This window comes from Arachis hypogaea, chromosome 3 (genome assembly GCF_003086295.3).
Source record: "Arachis hypogaea cultivar Tifrunner chromosome 3, arahy.Tifrunner.gnm2.J5K5, whole genome shotgun sequence".
Lineage (NCBI taxonomy): Eukaryota > Viridiplantae > Streptophyta > Magnoliopsida > Fabales > Fabaceae > Arachis > Arachis hypogaea.
The window spans coordinates 46,093,750-46,111,058 of NC_092038.1; the positions used below are offsets into that span (position 1 = coordinate 46,093,750).

The 17,309-nt window shown below is 37.7% G+C and overlaps 1 non-coding gene across 1 annotated transcript; it reads left to right on the plus strand.

Moving 5' to 3' along the window:
- Positions 1-1,455: 1,455 nt before the first annotated feature.
- Positions 1,456-1,559, plus strand: LOC112793188 (small nucleolar RNA R71). The gene has a single exon (XR_003197894.1). It is a non-coding gene; the product is annotated as a small nucleolar RNA R71 (small nucleolar RNA).
- The last annotated feature ends 15,750 nt before the right edge of the window (positions 1,560-17,309 follow it).

The following is a 17,309-nucleotide window of genomic DNA, read 5'->3' on the forward strand; positions in this document are numbered from 1 at the left end:
AATTCACCTCTGGTGACATCTATCACAGCTTCTGATGTGGCTAGGAAAGGTCTTCCAAGGATGATGCATTCATCCTCCTCCTTCCCAGTGTCTAAGATTATGAAATCAGCAGGGATGTAAAGGCCTTCAACCTTTACTAATACGTCCTCCACTATTCCATAAGCTTGTCTCAATGACTTGTCTGCCAATTGTAATGAGAACAAGGCAGGTTGTACCTCAATGATCCCCAGCTTCTCCATTACATAGAGTGGCATAAGATTTATCCCTGACCCCAGATCACATAGAGCCTTTTCAAAGATCATGGTGCCTATGGTACAAGGTATTAAGAACTTGCCAGGATCTTGTTTCTTTTGAGGTAGAGTTTTCTGAATCCAAGTATCTTGTTCACTAATGAGCAAGGGAGGTTCACTTTCCCAAGTCTCATTACCAAACAACTTGGCATTCAGCTTCATGATAACTCCTAAGTATTGAGCAACTTGCTCTCCAGTCACATCTTCATCCTCTTCAGAGGAAGAATAGTCTTCAGAGCTCATGAATGGCAGAAGGAGATTTAATGGAATCTCTATGGTCTCTATATGAGCCTCAGATTCCTGTGGATCCTTAATAGAAAACTCCTTTTTGCTTGAAGGACGTCCCAGGAGGTCTTCCTCACTAGGATTTTCGTCCTCCTCCTCCCTTGTGCATTCGGCCACATTGATCACATCAATGGCCTTGCACTCTCCTTTTGGATTCTCTTCTGTATTGCTTGGAAGAATACTGGGAGGAGTTTCAATGACTTTCTTACTCAGCTGGCCCACTTGTGCCTCCAGATTTCTGATGGAGGATCTTGTTTCATTCATGAAACTGAAAGTGGCCTTTGACAGATCAGAGACTATATTGGCTAAATTAGAAGTGTTTTGTTCGGAATTCTCTGTCTGTTGTTGAGAAGATGATGGATATGGCTTGCTATTGCTCAGCCTATTGCGTCCACCATTGTTAAAGCCTTGTTGAGGCTTTTGTTGATCCTTCCATGAGAAATTTGGATGATTTCTACATGATGAGTTATAGGTGTTTCCATAAGGTTCACCCATGTAATTAACTTCTGCCATGGCAGGGTTCTCAGGATCATAAGCTTTTTCAGAAGCTGCCTCTTTAGTACTGTTGGATGCATGTTGCCATCCATTCAGACTTTGAGAGATCATGTTGACCTGTTGAGCCAACACTTTGTTTTGAGCCAATATGGCATTCAGAGCATCAATTTCAAGAACTCCTTTCTTCTGAGGTATCCCATTATTCACGGAATTCCTCTCAGAGGTGTACATGAATTGGTTGTTTGCAACCATGTCAATGAGTTCTTGAGCCTCTTCAGGCATTTTCTTTAGGTGAATAGATCCACCTGCAGAATGGTCCAATGACATTTTCGAAAATTCAGATAGACCATAATAGAATATATCCAATATGGTCCATTCTGAAAACATGTCAGATGGACATCTTTTGGTCAGCTGCTTGTATCTTTCCCAAGCTTCATAGAGGGATTCACCATCTTTTTGTTTAAAGATTTGAACATCCACTCTTAGCTTGCTCAGCTTTTGAGGAGGAAAGAATTTATCCAAGAAGGCAGTGACCAGCTTATCCCAGGAGTCCAGGCTATCCTTAGGTTGTGAATCCAACCATATTCTAGCTCTGTCTCTTACAGCAAAAGGGAAAAGCATGAGTCTGTAGACTTTAGGACCAACTCCATTCGTCTTTATAGTCTCACAGATCTGCAAGAACTCAGTTAAAAACTGATAAGGATCTTCAGATGGAAGTCCATAAAACTTGCAGTTTTGTTGCATTAAGGCAACTAGCTGAGGTTTCAGCTCAAAGTTGTTGGCTCCAATGGCAGGAATGGAGATGCTTCTTCCATCAAACTTGGACGTTGGCTTTGTGAAGTCACCAAGCATTCTCCTTGCATTATTATTATTTTCGGCTGCCATCTCCTTCTCTTGTTCGAAAATTTCTGAAAGGTTGTTTCTGGCTTGTTGTAGTTTAGCTTCTCTTAATTTTCTCTTCAGAGTCCTTTCAGGTTCTGGATCAATTTCAACAAGAGTGCCTTTATCCTTGTTCCTGCTCATATGAAAGAGAGAAAAAAACAAGAAAAGAAAGAAGAATCCTCTATGTCACAGTATAGAGATTCCTTTATGTTAGTAGAAAAAGAAAGGGGAGAAGAAAGTAGAAGAGGGGATTCGGATATTAGGCGAAGAGGGGTGAAGAGAAGTGTTAGTAATTAAATAAATAAATAGAATAAGAAAAGAGAGGGAGAATTTCGAAAATAATTTTTGAAAAAGAGGTTAGTGATTTTCGAAAATTAAAGATAAAATAAGATTAAAATTAAAATTTAAAACAATTAAAAAGAATTTTTGAAAAAGAGAGAAGTATTTTCGAAAATTAGAGAGGGAAGAGTAGTTAGTTGGTTTTGAAAAAGATAGGAAACAAACAAAAAGTTAGTTAGTTGATTGAAAAAGATATTAAAATCAAATTTGAAAAAGATAAGAAGATAAGAAGTTAGATGAGATATTTTGAAATCAAATTTTGAAAAAGATAAAATTTTTGAAAAAGATAAAATAAAAGATAAAAAGATTTAATTCAAAAATTTTAAAATTACTTACTTCACTAACAAGAAACTACAAGATATGATTCTAGAATTTAAAGATTGAACCTTTCGTAACAAGAAAGTAACAAACTTCAAATTTTTGAACTAATCACATTAATTGTTAGCTAATTTTCGAAAATATGATATAAAGATAAGAAAGAGGTTTTTGAAAATATTTTAAAAAAGATTTTTTTTTGAAATTTTCGAAAAATGAAAAAAAAAATGAAAAGATATAATTTTTGAAAAAGATTTTTGAAAAGATAAGATTTTTAAAATTGAAATTTTGACTTGACTTGTAAGAAACAACTAATTTTTAAAAATTTTTGACCAAGTCAACCCAAAATTTCGAAAATTTGGAGGGAAATAAGGAAAAGATATTTTTTGATTTTTGAATTTTTAAAGAAAAACACAAATGACCCAAAACATGAAAATTTTGGATCAAAACACAAGATGCATGCAAGAATACTATGAATGTCAAGATGAACACCAAGAACACTTTGAAGATTATGATGAACATCAAGAACATAATTTTGAAAAATTTTTGATGCAAAGAAAACATGCAAGACACCAAACTTAGAAATCTTTAATGCATTGACTCTAACAAACAAAAAATGCGTATGAAAAACAACAAACAACACAAAACAAGAAATCATCAAGATCAAACAAGAAGACTTGTCAAGAACAACTTGAAGATCATGAAGAACACTATGAATGCATGAGATTTTCGAAAAAAATGCAAGAAAAATTTTAAAAGCATGCAATTGACACCAAACTTAAAAATTAACACAAGACTCAAACAAGAAACACAAAATATTTTTGATTTTTATGATTTTCTAATTTTTTTTGGATTTTTATTAATTTTTTTCGAAAATATTTTTGGAAAAAACGAAAAAGAAAAGAAAAATTTTGAAAAAGTTTTTGAAAAGAAAATTACCTAATCTGAGCAACAAGATGAACCGTCAGTTGTCCATACTCGAACAATCCCCGGCAACGGCGCCAAAAACTTGGTGTACGAAATTGTGATTGCCCTCTTTGTATTTGCATGAGATTTATTTAATGGCTCTTTGGCATATATGATCACAACTACGTTCAACTAACCAGCAAGTGTACTGGGTCGTCCAAGTAATAAACCTTACGTGAGTAAGGGTCGATCCCACAGAGATTGTTGGTATGAAGCAAGCTATGGTCACCTTGCAAATCTCAGTCAGGCGGATTCAAGGATAATTGGATTATTAGTTTAAATTTGATTAATATAATAAATAGACAATAAAAAGGGATAGAAATACTTATGTAAATCAATAGTGGGAATTTCAGATAGGTGTGTGGAGATGCTGTGCTCCTCTTGAATCTCTACTTTCTTATTACATTCATCCAATCCTTCTTACTCCTTTCCATGGCAAGCTGTATGTAGGGCATCACCGTTGTCAATGGCTACATCCCATCCTCTCAGTGAAAACGTTCCTATGCTCTGTCACAGCACGGCTAATCATCTGTCGGTTCTCAATCAGGTTGGAATAGAATCCCTTGATTCTTTTGCGCTTGGCATCACGCCCAGCCTTCAGGAGTTTGAAGCTCGTCACAGTCATTCAATCCCAGAATCCTACTCGGAATACCATAGACAAGGTTTAGACTTTCCGGATCCTCATGAATGCCGCCATCTATCTAGCTTATACCACGAAGATTCTGTTGGGGAATCTAAGAGATATGCGCCCGGCCTAAAGTAGAACGGAAGTGGTTGTCAGTCACGTACGTTCATAGGTGAGAATGATGATGAGTGTCACGGATCATCACATTCATCAAAGTTAAGTATAACGTATATCTTGGAATAAGGATAGAAGAGGATTGAATAGAAAGTAATAATAATTGTATTGAAACTTGAGGTACAGCAGAGCTCCACACCCTTAATCTATGGTGTGCAGAAACTCCACTGTTGAAAATACATAAGTAAAAGGTTCAGGCATGGCCGAATGGCCAGCCCTCTCCATGATCAAGAGACCGAATAGTCAAAAGATTAAACTGTCAAAAGATGTCTAATACAATAATAACTTATCCTATTTATACTAGACTAGCTACTAGGGTTTACATGAGTAAGTAATTGATGTATAAATCCACTTCCGGGGCCCACTTGGTGTATGTTTGGGCTGAGCTTGATCTATCCACGAGCTGAGGCTTTTCTTGGAGTTGAACTCCAAGTTATAACGTGTTTTGGGCGTTCAACTCTGGATCATGACGTGTTTCTGGCGTTTAACTCCAGACAGCAGCATGTACTTGGCGTTCAACGCCAAGTTACGTCGTCAATTTCCGAATAAAGTATGGACTATTATATATTTCTGGAAAGCTCTGGATGTCTACTTTCCAACGCTTTTAAGAGAGCGCCATTTGGAGTTCTGTAGCTCCAGAAAATCTATTTCGAGTGCAGGGAGGTCAGATTCCAACAGCATCAGCAGTCCTTTTGTCAGCCTTTTTCAGAGTTTTGCTCAAGTCCCTCAATTTCAGCCAGAAATTACCTGAAATCACAGAAAAACATACAAACTCATAGTAAAGTCCAAAAATGTGAATTTAACATAAAAACTAATGAAAACATCCCTAAAAGTAGCTTGAACTTACTAAAAACTACCTAAAAACAATGCCAAAAAGCGTATAAATTATCCGCTCATCAGATATGGAGATGGTGTATATTGTGGTGGTGGTTCTATGTATGGTTCATATGGTGATTGGTATGGTGGATGGTGCACAAAATTGCAATCACACTTTTGCAATCCGCACAACTAACCAGCAAGTGCACTGGGTCGTCCAAGTAATACCTTACGTGAGTAAGGGTCGATCCCACGGAGATTGTTGGTATGAAGCAAGCTATGGTTATCTTATTAATCTTAGTCAGGATTCCAATAAAGTTTTTTGAATTTAATTGTAAAAAGTGAAAGTGTTTGGAATAAGTAATTGTTACTCAAAAATGGAGAATATGTTGGAGTTTTGGAGATGCTTTGTCTTCTGAATTCCTGTAACATAATGCTTCCTCACTTTCAAACATGCAAGACTCCTTCCATGGCAAGCTGTATGTAGGGCGTCACCGTTGTCAATGGCTACCTCCCATCCTCTCAGTGAAAATGGTCCAAATGCTCTGTCACAGCACGGCTAATCATCTATTGGTTCTTGATCATGTCGGAATAGGATCCATTGATCCTTTTGCATCTGTCACTACGCCCAACACTCACGAGTTTGAAGCTCGTCACAGTCATCCAATCCCAGAATCCTACTCGGAATACCACAGACAAGGTTTAGACTTTCCGGATTCTCAAGGATGCTGCCATCAATTCTAGCTTATACCACGAAGATTCTGATTAAGGAATCTAAGAGATACTCATTCAATCTAATGTAGAACGGAGGTGGTTGTCAGGCACACGTTCATGGATTGAGGAAGGTGATGAGTGTCACGGATCATCACCTTCTTCATAGTGAAGCGCGAATGAACATCTTAGATAGGAACAAGCGTGTTTGAATGGAAAATAGAAATAATTGCATTGATTCATCGAGACGCTGCAGAGCTCCTCACCCCCAACAATGGAGTTTAGAGACTCATGCCGTCACAAGGTATATAATTCAGATCTAAAATGTCATGAGATCCAAAATAAATCTCAAAAAGTTGTTTAAATACTAAACTAGTAACCTAGGGTTACAGAAAATGAGTAAGCTAGGATGGATAGTGCAGAAATCCACTTCTAGGGCCCACTTGGTGTGTGCTGGGGCTAAGACTTAAGCTTCTCACGTGCCTGGGCTGTTTCTGGAGTTGAACGCCAGGTTGTAACCTGTTTCTGGCGTTGAACTCCAACTTGCAACCTGTTTCTGGCGCTGAACGCCAAACTGCAACATGAAACTGGCGTTGAAGGCCAGTTTACATCATTTATCTTCGCGCAAAGTATGGACTATTATATATTGCTGGAAAGCCATGGATGTCTACTTTCCAACCCAATTGAGAGTGCACCAAGTGGACTCCTGTAGCTCCAAAAAATTTATTCCGAGTGCAAGGAGGTCAGAATCCAACAGCATCAGCAGCCCTTTTTCAGCCTAAATCAGATTTTTGCTCAGCTCCCTCAATTTCAGCCAGAAAATACTTGAAATTACAGAAAAGTAAAAAAACTCATAGTAAAGTCCAGAAATATGAATTTTGACTAAAAACTAATAAAATTATACTAAAAACTGACTAAAACATACTAAAATCTACATGAAATTACCCCCAAAAACGTATAAAATATCCGCTCATCACAACACCAAACTTAAACTGTTGCTTGTCCTCAAGCAACTAGATAAATAAAAGAGGATAAAAAGAAACTAAGAAGCAATAATATCTTGGAATTTTAAGTGAAGCTCAGATTCTAATCAGATGAGTGGGAGTAGTAGCTTTTTGCCTCTGAATAGTTTTGGCATCTCACTTTATCCTTTGAAATTCAGAATGATTGGCATCCATAGGAACTCAGAATTCAGATAGTATTATTGATTCTCCTAGTTTAGTATGTTGATTCTTGAACACAGTTACTTTATGAGTCTTGGCCGTGGCCCTAAGAACTTTGTTTTCCAGTATTACCACCGGATACATAAATGCCACAGACACATAACTTAGTGAACCCTTTCAGATTGTGACTTAGCTTTGCTAATGTCCCCAATTAGAGGTGTCCAGAGTTCTTAAGCACACTCTTTTGCCTTGGATCACGACTTTAACCACTCAGTCTCAAGTTTTTCACTTGGACCTGCATGCTACAAGCACAAGGTTAGGGACAACTTGATTTAGCCGCTTAGGCCTTGATTTATTCCCTTGGGCCCTCCTATCCATTGATGCTCAAATCCTTGAATCCTTTTCACCCTTGCCTTTTGGTTTTAAGGGGTATTGGCTTTTTCTTTTTCTTTATCCAATGATTCCTTTTTTTTTCACTGCTTTTTCTTGCTTCAAGAATCAATTTCATGATTTTTCAGATCATCAATAATATTTCTCTTGTCCATCATTCTTTCAAGAGCCAACAATTTTAACATTCATGAAATTCAATATAAAAAATATGCACTATTCAAGCATTCATTCAGAAGACAAAAAGTATTGCCACCATATCTAAGTAATTATAATTTTTCTTATTAAGAACTCGAAAAAAAATATTGCCTCTTTATTCTAAAAATCTACTATTTTATTCATGTTTAATGATGATGAGAAAAATAAATTATAGCTTAATTGAAAATAAAATCAAAATAGATATACTAATTACTACTAATCCTATATAACTTCTAAGGTAAATTCCTATAAGAACAACTATCATAGAACTAAAGCTAAGATTAGGACTCAACAACCTTTATTTTGAGAAATGGATGTTCCTCTAGTCTGTGGGGTGCTTGGTCCTTCAAGAGATAGTTTTTGACGCTTCAGTTCCTTTAAGTCACGCCTTTGCTCTTCTTGTTCCCCAAGCAATTTGCATAGCATGCTATTTTGATTATTCTGTTCTTCCTTTATTTGGTCCATAGCTTCTTGCAACTTGGTAACAGATGCTTCAAGATGCTCCCAGTATTCAATTTGAGGGATTTCTGGGAGGAATTCCTGTGCTCTCCTCTTGATGGGGTCATCCTGCACTTGTTATTTTTCCATTGATATTTTGGTGATTGGTCGCTCAACTGAGATATACTCAGTTATTCCCATCTTCACTCCAGCATCTTTGCAGAGCATAGAAATTAAGCTTGGATAAGCCAATTTGGCATCTTTGGAGTTCTTGTTTGCGATTATGTAAAGTTCACATGAAATCAGTTGATGAACTTCCACTTCTATTTCCAACATAATGCAATGGATCATCACTGCTCTTTTAGCTGTGACTTCAGAACGGTTGCTAGTGGGCAATATAGAACGCCCAATGAAGTCTAGCCAGCCTCTGGCGACTGGTTTAAGATCTTCTCTCTTGAGTTGATTTGGGACGCCCTTGGTGCTGGTGGTCCACCTGGCTCCAGGGAGGCATATGTCCTCTAGAATCTTGTCCAGGCCTTTATTTGTTCTCATCATTCTCCTATTAAAGGAGTCTGGATCATCTTTCAACTGAGGTAGCTTAAAGATCTCCCTAATTTTATCAGGGTGGATATGAACAATCTTTCCTCTGACCAAGGTCCGATAGTCATAGAGAGCAGTTCCAGATATTCTCTGCCTGTCTGTTTGCCACAGATTAGCGTAGAATTCCTTAACCATGTTTCTTCCCACCTTTGTTTCAGGATTAGCTAGGATTTCCCAGCTCCTGTTTCGAATTTGCTCTTGGATCTCCAGATATTCATCTTCTTTCAGATCGAATTTGACTTCCAGGATCACTGACCTTAGACCCATTATTTTGTAGTAATGGTCTGAATGTTCTTTGGTTAATAACTTCCCTTGATTCCAAAGTGGTTATAGAATACTCTCTTTCTTGCCTCTTGGAGTGGGTAGTTTTCCTTTAGGAGCCATGATCTTAGTGAATATGGTTTATTGATCACGGATAAACACACCAAACTTAGAGGTTTGCTTGTCCTCAAGCAAAAGAAAGGAAAGAAGAGGGATAGAAGGAGAGCTAGTATCGAATGGTGGATGAGAGGAGGGAGGCCGAATGTGGATTTAAAGGGAGGGGGTGGGTTTTCGAAAATTTTGAAGAAAGATAAGATAGAAGATATGATTTATAAAAGATAAATATGATAAGAAAAAGATATAATTTAAAATTAAAAAGTTGTGAATGATATTTGAAAAAGATAAATCTGAATTTTTATTTTGAAAAAATTTTTAAAAGATAATTGAGTTTTTAAAAAAAATTGAAAAGGAGTTGGATGGGATTTGAAAAGGATTTGTGTTTATGAATTAAGATATATTTGATATTTTTGAAAAAGGGATTTTAGAAATTAGGATTAAAATTTTTGGAATTGAAGGATGAGAGTTTGTAACATGTTTATGCAAGAAATCATAAATTGGAATATAAAAATTTTGAAAAATGTGAATTAAAAACGAAATTACCTCCTCCCCACAATCCTGGCATTAAACACCCAAACGCTGCATGTTTTGGGCGTTTAACGCCCATTTGCAGCTTCTCCTGGGCGTTCAACGCCCAGCTGTTGCTTCTAGCTGGCATTGAACGCCAGGAACTCCTTTGTCACTGGGCGTTTTTCTGAACGCCCAGGAACCTATAAATCTGGCGTTGGACGCTCAGATGGCTATCCTTACTGGCGTTGAACGCCCAGTAAGTGCTTCTTTTGGGCGTTTAACGCCCAAAACAGCTCTTACTGGCTTTTTTTCACACAAATGAGCTTCTTTTTTCTGTTTTATCCTCTGAATCCTTCTGTAACTTTGTGAAATTAAGCAATTGCTATTTTACCTTGAAGATAATTGACATAAACCTGTAAAAATCAATTAATTAACAAATAAGCTTTGTAAATAGCTGGGTTGCCTCCCAGCAAGCGCTTCTTTATTATCTTTAGTTGGACTATTACTGAGCTTTAATCAAGTCTCAGTTTTGAGCATTCTTGCTCAAAATTTCTTTCAAGATAATGTTTAACTCTCTGTCCATTAACAATGAACTTTTTGTTAGAATCATTATCCTGAAGCTCCACGTATCCATATGGTGACACACTTGTAATCACATATGGACCTTTCCACCGGGATTTCAATTTCCCGGGGAATAATCTGAGCCTAGAATTAAATAGCAGAACTTTCTGCCCTGGCTTAAAGAATCTGGATGATAGTTTCTTATCATGCCATCTTTTTGCTTTCTCTTTGTAAATTTTTGCATTTTCGAAAGCATTGAGTCTGAATTCCTCTAGCTCATTTAACTGGAGCAATCGTTTTTCTCCAGCTAACTTGGCATCAAGATTTAGGAATCTGGTTGCCCAATAAGCCTTATGTTCCAGTTCCACTGGCAAGTGACAGGCTTTTCCATACACCAGCTGGTATGGAGAAGTTCCTATAGGTGTCTTGAATGCTCTTTTGTATGCCCACAGAGCATCATCCAAGCTTCTTGCCCAATCCCTTCTACGGTCAATCACAGTCCGTTCGAGGATTCTTTTAAGTTCTCTGTTAGAGACTTCAGCTTGCCTATTTGTCTGTGGATGATATGGAGTAGCTACCCTGTGGCTAACTCCATATCGAACCAAAGTAGAGTAAAGCTATTTATTGCAGAAATGAGTGCCCCCATCACTGATTAATACTCTAGGGGTACCAAATCTGCTGAAGATGTGTTTCTAGAGGAATTTCAGCACTATCTTAGTGTCATTAGTGGGTGTTGCAATAGCTTCCACCAATTTGGATACATAATCCACTGCCACCAGAATATAAGTGTTTGAGTATGATGGTGGGAAAGGTCCCATGAAGTCAATACCCCATACATCAAACAACTCAATCTCCAAGATCCCTTGCTGAGGCATGGCATAATTGTGAGGCAGATTGCCAGATCTTTGGCAACTGTCACAATTAAGTACAAACACTCAAGAGTCTTTATAGAGAATAGGCCAGTAGAAGCCACACTGGAGGACTCTTGTAGCTGTTCGCTCACTTCCAAAATGTCCTTCATACTGTGAACCATGGCAGCACCAGAAGATCTTTTGTGCTTCTTCTTTAGGCACACATCTACGGATTACTCCGTCTGCACATCTCTTGAAGAGATATGGTTTATCCCAAAGATAGTATTTTGCATCCGTGATCAATTTCTTTGTTTGCTGCCTACTATACTCTTTGGGTATGAATCTCACTGCCTTGTAGTTTGCAATGTCTGCAAACCATGGCACTTCCTGGATGGCAAAGAGGTGCTCATCCGAAAAGTTTTCAGAGATTTCAGTAGGAGGGAGGGACGCCTCTTCTACTAGTTCTATTTGGGACAGATGATCTGCTACTTGGTTCTCTATCCCTTTTTTATCTCTTATTTCTATATCAAACTCCTGCAGAAGCAACACCCATCTGATGAGTTTGGGTTTTGAATCCTGCTTTGTGAGTAGATATTTAAGAGCAGCATGGTCAGTGTACACAATCACTTTTGATCCTACTAAATAAGATCTGAACTTGTCAATGGCGTAAACCACTGCAAGTAACTCTTTTTCTGTGGTTGTGTAGTTCTTCTGTGCGTCATTTAAAACACGACTGGCATAGTAAATGACGTGCAGAAGTTTGTCATGCCTTTGTCCCAACACTGCACTAATGGCATGGTCACTGGCATCACACATCAGTTCAAATGGTAATGTCCAGTCTGGTGCAGAGATGGCTGGTGCTGTGACCAGCTTAGCTTTCAGAGTCTCAAACGCCTACAGACACTCCTTATCAAAGATAAATGGCGTGTCAGCAGCTAGCAGATTACTCAGAGGTTTGGCGATTTTTGAAAAATCTTTTATAAACCTCCTATAGAATCCTGCATGCCCCAGAAAGCTTCTGATTGCCTTAAAATTGGCAGGTGGTGGTAATTTTTCAATTACCTCGACCTTAGCTTGATCCACTTCTATTCCCTTGTTTGAAATTTTGTGCCCAAGGACAATTCCTTCAGTCACCATAAAGTGATATTTCTCCCAGTTTAAAACCAGATTAGTCTCTTGGCATCTCTTTAGAACAAGTGCTAGATGGTCAAGACCGGAGCTGAATGAGTCTCCAAACACTGAAAAGTCATCCATGAAAACTTTCAGAAAATTTTCCACCATATCAGAGAAAATAGAGAGCATGCATCTTTGAAAGGTTGCAGGTGCATTGCACATACCAAATGGCATCCTTCTATTTACAAATACTCCAGATGGGCATGTGAATGCTGTTTTCTGTTGGTCCTAGGGATCTACTGCAATTTGATTATAACCTGAATATCCATCTAGGAAGCAGTAGTATTCATGACCTGCTAGTTTTTCTAGCATCTGGTCTATGAATGGTAAAGTAAAATGATCCTTTCTGATAGCTGTATTGAGCCTTCTATAATCAATACACATACGCCACCCTGTAACTGTTCTTGTAGGGACCAGTTCTTTTTTTTCATTATGAACCACTGTCATGCCACCCTTCTTAGGGACGACTTGAACAGGGCTTACCCAGGGGCTATCAGAAATGTGATAAATAATCCCAGCCTCTAGTAATTTAGTGACCTCCTTCTGCACCACCTCCTTCATCGCTGGATTCAGCCGCCTCTGTGGTTGAACCACTGGCTTAGCGTCACCCTCCAATAGGATCTTGTGCATGCATTTGGCTAGGCTAATGCCCTTAAGATCACTGATAGACCATCCAAGAGTTGTCTTATGTGTCATTAGCACTTGAATTAGTGCTTCCTCTTCCTGTGGCTCTAAGGTAGAGCTTATGATTACAGGAAAGGTATCACCTTCTCCCAGAAATGCATATTTCAGGGATGGTGGTAATGGTTTAAGCTCGGGTTTGGGAGGTTTCTCTTCTCCCTGAGGGATTTTCAGAGGTTCTATTATTCTCTCTGGTTCCTCAGATCAGGCTGAACATCTTTAAAGATATCTTCTATCTCTGATTCGAGACTCTCAGTCATATTGACCTATTTTACCAGAGAATCAATAATATCAATACTCATGCAATAATTTGGGGTGTCTGGATGCTTCATAGCTTTGACAACATTCAACTTAAACTCATCCTCATTGACTCTCAGGGTTAGTTCCCCTTTTTGGATGTCAATAAGGGTTCGGCCAATTGCTAGGAACGGTCTTCCTAGAATGAGAGTTGCACTCTTGTGCTCCTCTATTTCCAGCACCACAAAGTCAGTGGGAAAGGCAAATGGCCCAACCTTGACAATCATGTCTTCAATCACGCCTGATGGGTGTTTAATGGAACCATCAGCAAGTTGGAGACATATCCGGGTTGGTTTGACTTCATCAGTCAATCCAAACTTTTTGATAGTAAATGCATGTATTAGGTTGATACTTGCCACAAGATCACATAGAGCTTGCTTGGTACAAGTACCTTCTAATGTGCATGGTATCATAAAGCTTCCGGGATCTTTAAGCTTCTCAGGTAAGCTTTTCAGAATGACTACACTGCATTCTTCAGTGAGGTAAACTTTCTCAGTTTCCCTCCAATCCTTCTTATGACTTAAGATCTCTTTCATGAACTTAGCATAAGAGGGTATTTGCTCAAGTGCCTCTGCAAATGGAATCTTTATTTCAAGAGTCCTGAGGGTAGTCTGCAAAGCGGGCAAATTGCTTATCCTGTTCTGCTTGGCGAAGTTTCTGAGGATAAGGCATTTTGGCTTTGTATTCCTCAACCTTAGTTGCTGTAGGTTTATTGCCTACAGATGTGGGTTGAGAATCCTTTTTAGAGGGGTTGCTATCAGCACTTGTATGTGTCTGATCTCCCACTGGCATTTGAACGCCAAGGGTGGAAGCTGGAGTGGCGTTAGACGCCAACTCCTTACCTGTTTCTGGCATCTGGACGCCAGAACTGTTCTTTCTTTGGGCATTCAATGCCAATTCCTTGCTTGTTTCTGGCGTTGAACGCCAGGACTGAGCATGGGTTGGGCGTTCAACGCCAGCTTCCCACCCATTTTCTGGCGTTTGAGTGCCAGAATTATTCCTCTCTGGGCTCTGACTGTCCTCAGAGGGATTTTGGGTAGCAGTCTGTTCATTTCTTGGCTTCCTGCTGCCTTGAAGTGGGGTATTTAATGTTTTTCCACTTCTTAATTGAACTGCTTGGCATTCTTCTGTTATCTGTTTTGATAACTGCTGTTCTGTTTGCTTCAACTGCACTTCCATATTCATATTAGCCATTCTTGTTTCTTACAATATTTCCTTGAATTTGGCTAGCTATTTTGTTAGAAAATCTAATTGCTGATTGAATTCAGTAGCTTGTTCTGCAGGACTGAGTTCAGCAGTTACTGTTTTAGCCTCTTTGTTGATGGAAGGTTCACTACTTAGGTACAGATGCTGATTTCTGGCAACTGTATCAATAAGCTCTTGAGCTTCTTCTATTGTCTTTCTCATGTGTATAGATCCACCAACTGAGTAGTCTAGAGAAGTCTGAGCTCTCTCTGTAAGCCCATAATATAAGATGTCTAATTGCACCCACTCTGAAAATATTTCAGAAGGACATTTTCTCAGCATCTCTCTGTATCTCTCCCAAGCATCATAAAGGGATTCATTATCTCCTTGTTTGAAGCCTTAGATGCTTAGCCTTAGCTGTGTCATCCGTTTTGGAGGAAAATAGTGATTCAAGAATTTTTCTGACAGCTGTTTCCATGTCTTTATGCTGTCCTTAGGTTGGTTATTTAACCACCTCTTAGCTTGGTCTTTTACAGCAAATGGAAACAGTAACAATCTGTAGACATCCTGATATACTTCCTTATCATGTACTGTGTCAGCAATTTGTAAGAATGCCATAAACTCTGTAGGTTCTTCCTGTGGAAGACCGAAATACTGGCAACTTTGCTGCACCATGATAATGAGCTGAGGGTTCAACTCAAAACTACTAACTCCAATGGAGGGTATACATATACTACTCCCATATGAAGTAGTAGTGGGGTTAGCATATGACCCCAGAGTCCTTCTGGAGTGTTCATTTCCACTTAAGTCCATAATGGAGAAAGGGAGATGATGTGAATTTATTTTATTTATTTTATTATATATAAAAATTTCAAAATAATAAAATAAAATAAAATAAAATAAAGACGACAATAAAATTAAAAATAAATAAAAATAAAAATAAAAATAAAATAAAATAAAAGAATTTAAAAATAATTTATGAAGATTTTCAAAAAAGTGAGGAGAGAGAAAGTGGTTAGAATAATTTTTTTGAAAAAGCAAATCTTAAAAGGATAAAATTTGAAAAATTTTGAAATTGAAATCTGAAATTTTTAGAAACAAAATTCGAAATAATTGTTTTAAGGTAGTTAGAAGAGATATAATTTTTTTTTGAATTTTAAATTTTATGATGAAAGAGAAAAACACACAAAAGACACAGGACTTAAAATTTTTAGATCTAATGCTCCTTGTTTTCAAAAATTTAGAGGTAAAACACCAAGGAATACCAAACTTAAAAATTTTAAAATCAAAACACAAGGAAGACTCAAGAACACTTTGAAGAATCACATGAACAACAAGAACAAAAGAAAGAACACCAAACTTAAAATTTTTAGATAACCAAAACAAATTTTCGAAAATTAAAGAAAATTAACAAGAAAATACCAAACTTAAAGTTTGGCACAAGATTCAATCAAAGAAATATTATTTTTGAAAAATATTTTAAAAAGAAGATACTCAATTACCAAGAACATAAGCCAACGCTCTAGCCAACTGAGCTATAAATATAACGTGTTTTAAAGAGGTATTTTTAATAATTAAAATTTTTTTATTTTGAAAACTAATATTTTGAACTTGCACAAGGAAAACACGAAAAATATACAAAATAGGAAAAACCAAAGATCAAACAAGAAAATTTGACAAGCACAATTTGAAGATCAAGGAAAAATAAAGAACATGCAATTCAAAAATTGAAAGACAAAGAAGAGCATGCAATTGACACCAAACTTAAAACATGACACTAAATTCACAGAAAAACTAAAAATTAAGAAAGAAAACTAATATTTTTTTGAAAAAACTTTTTTTGAAGGGATAATAAAAGATGCAATTCTAGTAAAAAAGATAAAATTTTCCTAATCTAAGCAACAAGATTCACCGTCAGTTGTTCAAACTCAAACAATTCCCGGCAACGGCGCCAAAAACTTGGTGCACAAAATTGCAATCACACCTTTGCAATCCGCACAACTAACCAGCAAGTGCACTGGGTCGTCCAAGTAATACGTTACGTGAGTAAGGGTCGATCCCATGGAGATTGTTGGTATGAAGCAACCTATGATTATCTTATTAATCTTAGTCAGGATGCCAATAAGGTTCTTTGAATTTAATTGTAAAAAGTGAAAGTGTTTGGAATAAGTAATTGTTACTCAATAATGGAGAATATGTTGGAGTTTTGGAGATGCTTTGTCTTCTGAATTCCTGTAACATAATGCTTCCTCACTTTCAAACATGCAAGGCTCCTTCCATGGCAAGCTGTATGTAGGGCGTCACCGTTGTCAATGGCTACCTCCCATCCTCTCAGTGAAAATGGTCCAAATGCTCTGTCACAGCACGGCTAATCATCTGTTGGTTCTTGATCATGTCGGAATAGGATCCATTGATCCTTTTGCGTCTGTCACTACGCCCAACACTCGCGAGTTTGAAGCTCGTCACAGTCATCCAATCCCAGAATCCTACTCGGAATACCACAGACAAGGTTTAGACTTTCCGGATTCTCAAGGATGCTGCCATCAATTCTAGCTTATACCACGAAGATTCTGATTAAGGAATCTAAGAGATACTCATTCAATCTAATGTAGAACGGAGGTGGTTGTCAGGCACACGTTCATGGATTGAGGAAGGTGATGAGTGTCACGGATCATCACCTTCTTCATAGTGAAGCGCGAATGAACATCTTAGATAGGAACAAGCGTGTTTGAATGGAAAACAGAAATAATTGCATTGATTCATCGAGACGCTGCAGAGCTCCTCACCCCCAACAATGGAGTTTAGAGACTCATGCCATCACAAGGTATATAATTCAGATCTAAAATGTCATGAGATCCAAAATAAATCTCTAAAAGTTGTTTAAATACTAAACTAGTAACCTAGGTTTACAGAAAATGAGTAAGCTAGGATGGATAGTGTAGAAATCCACTTCTAGGGCCTACTTGGTGTGTGCTGGGGCTAAGACTTA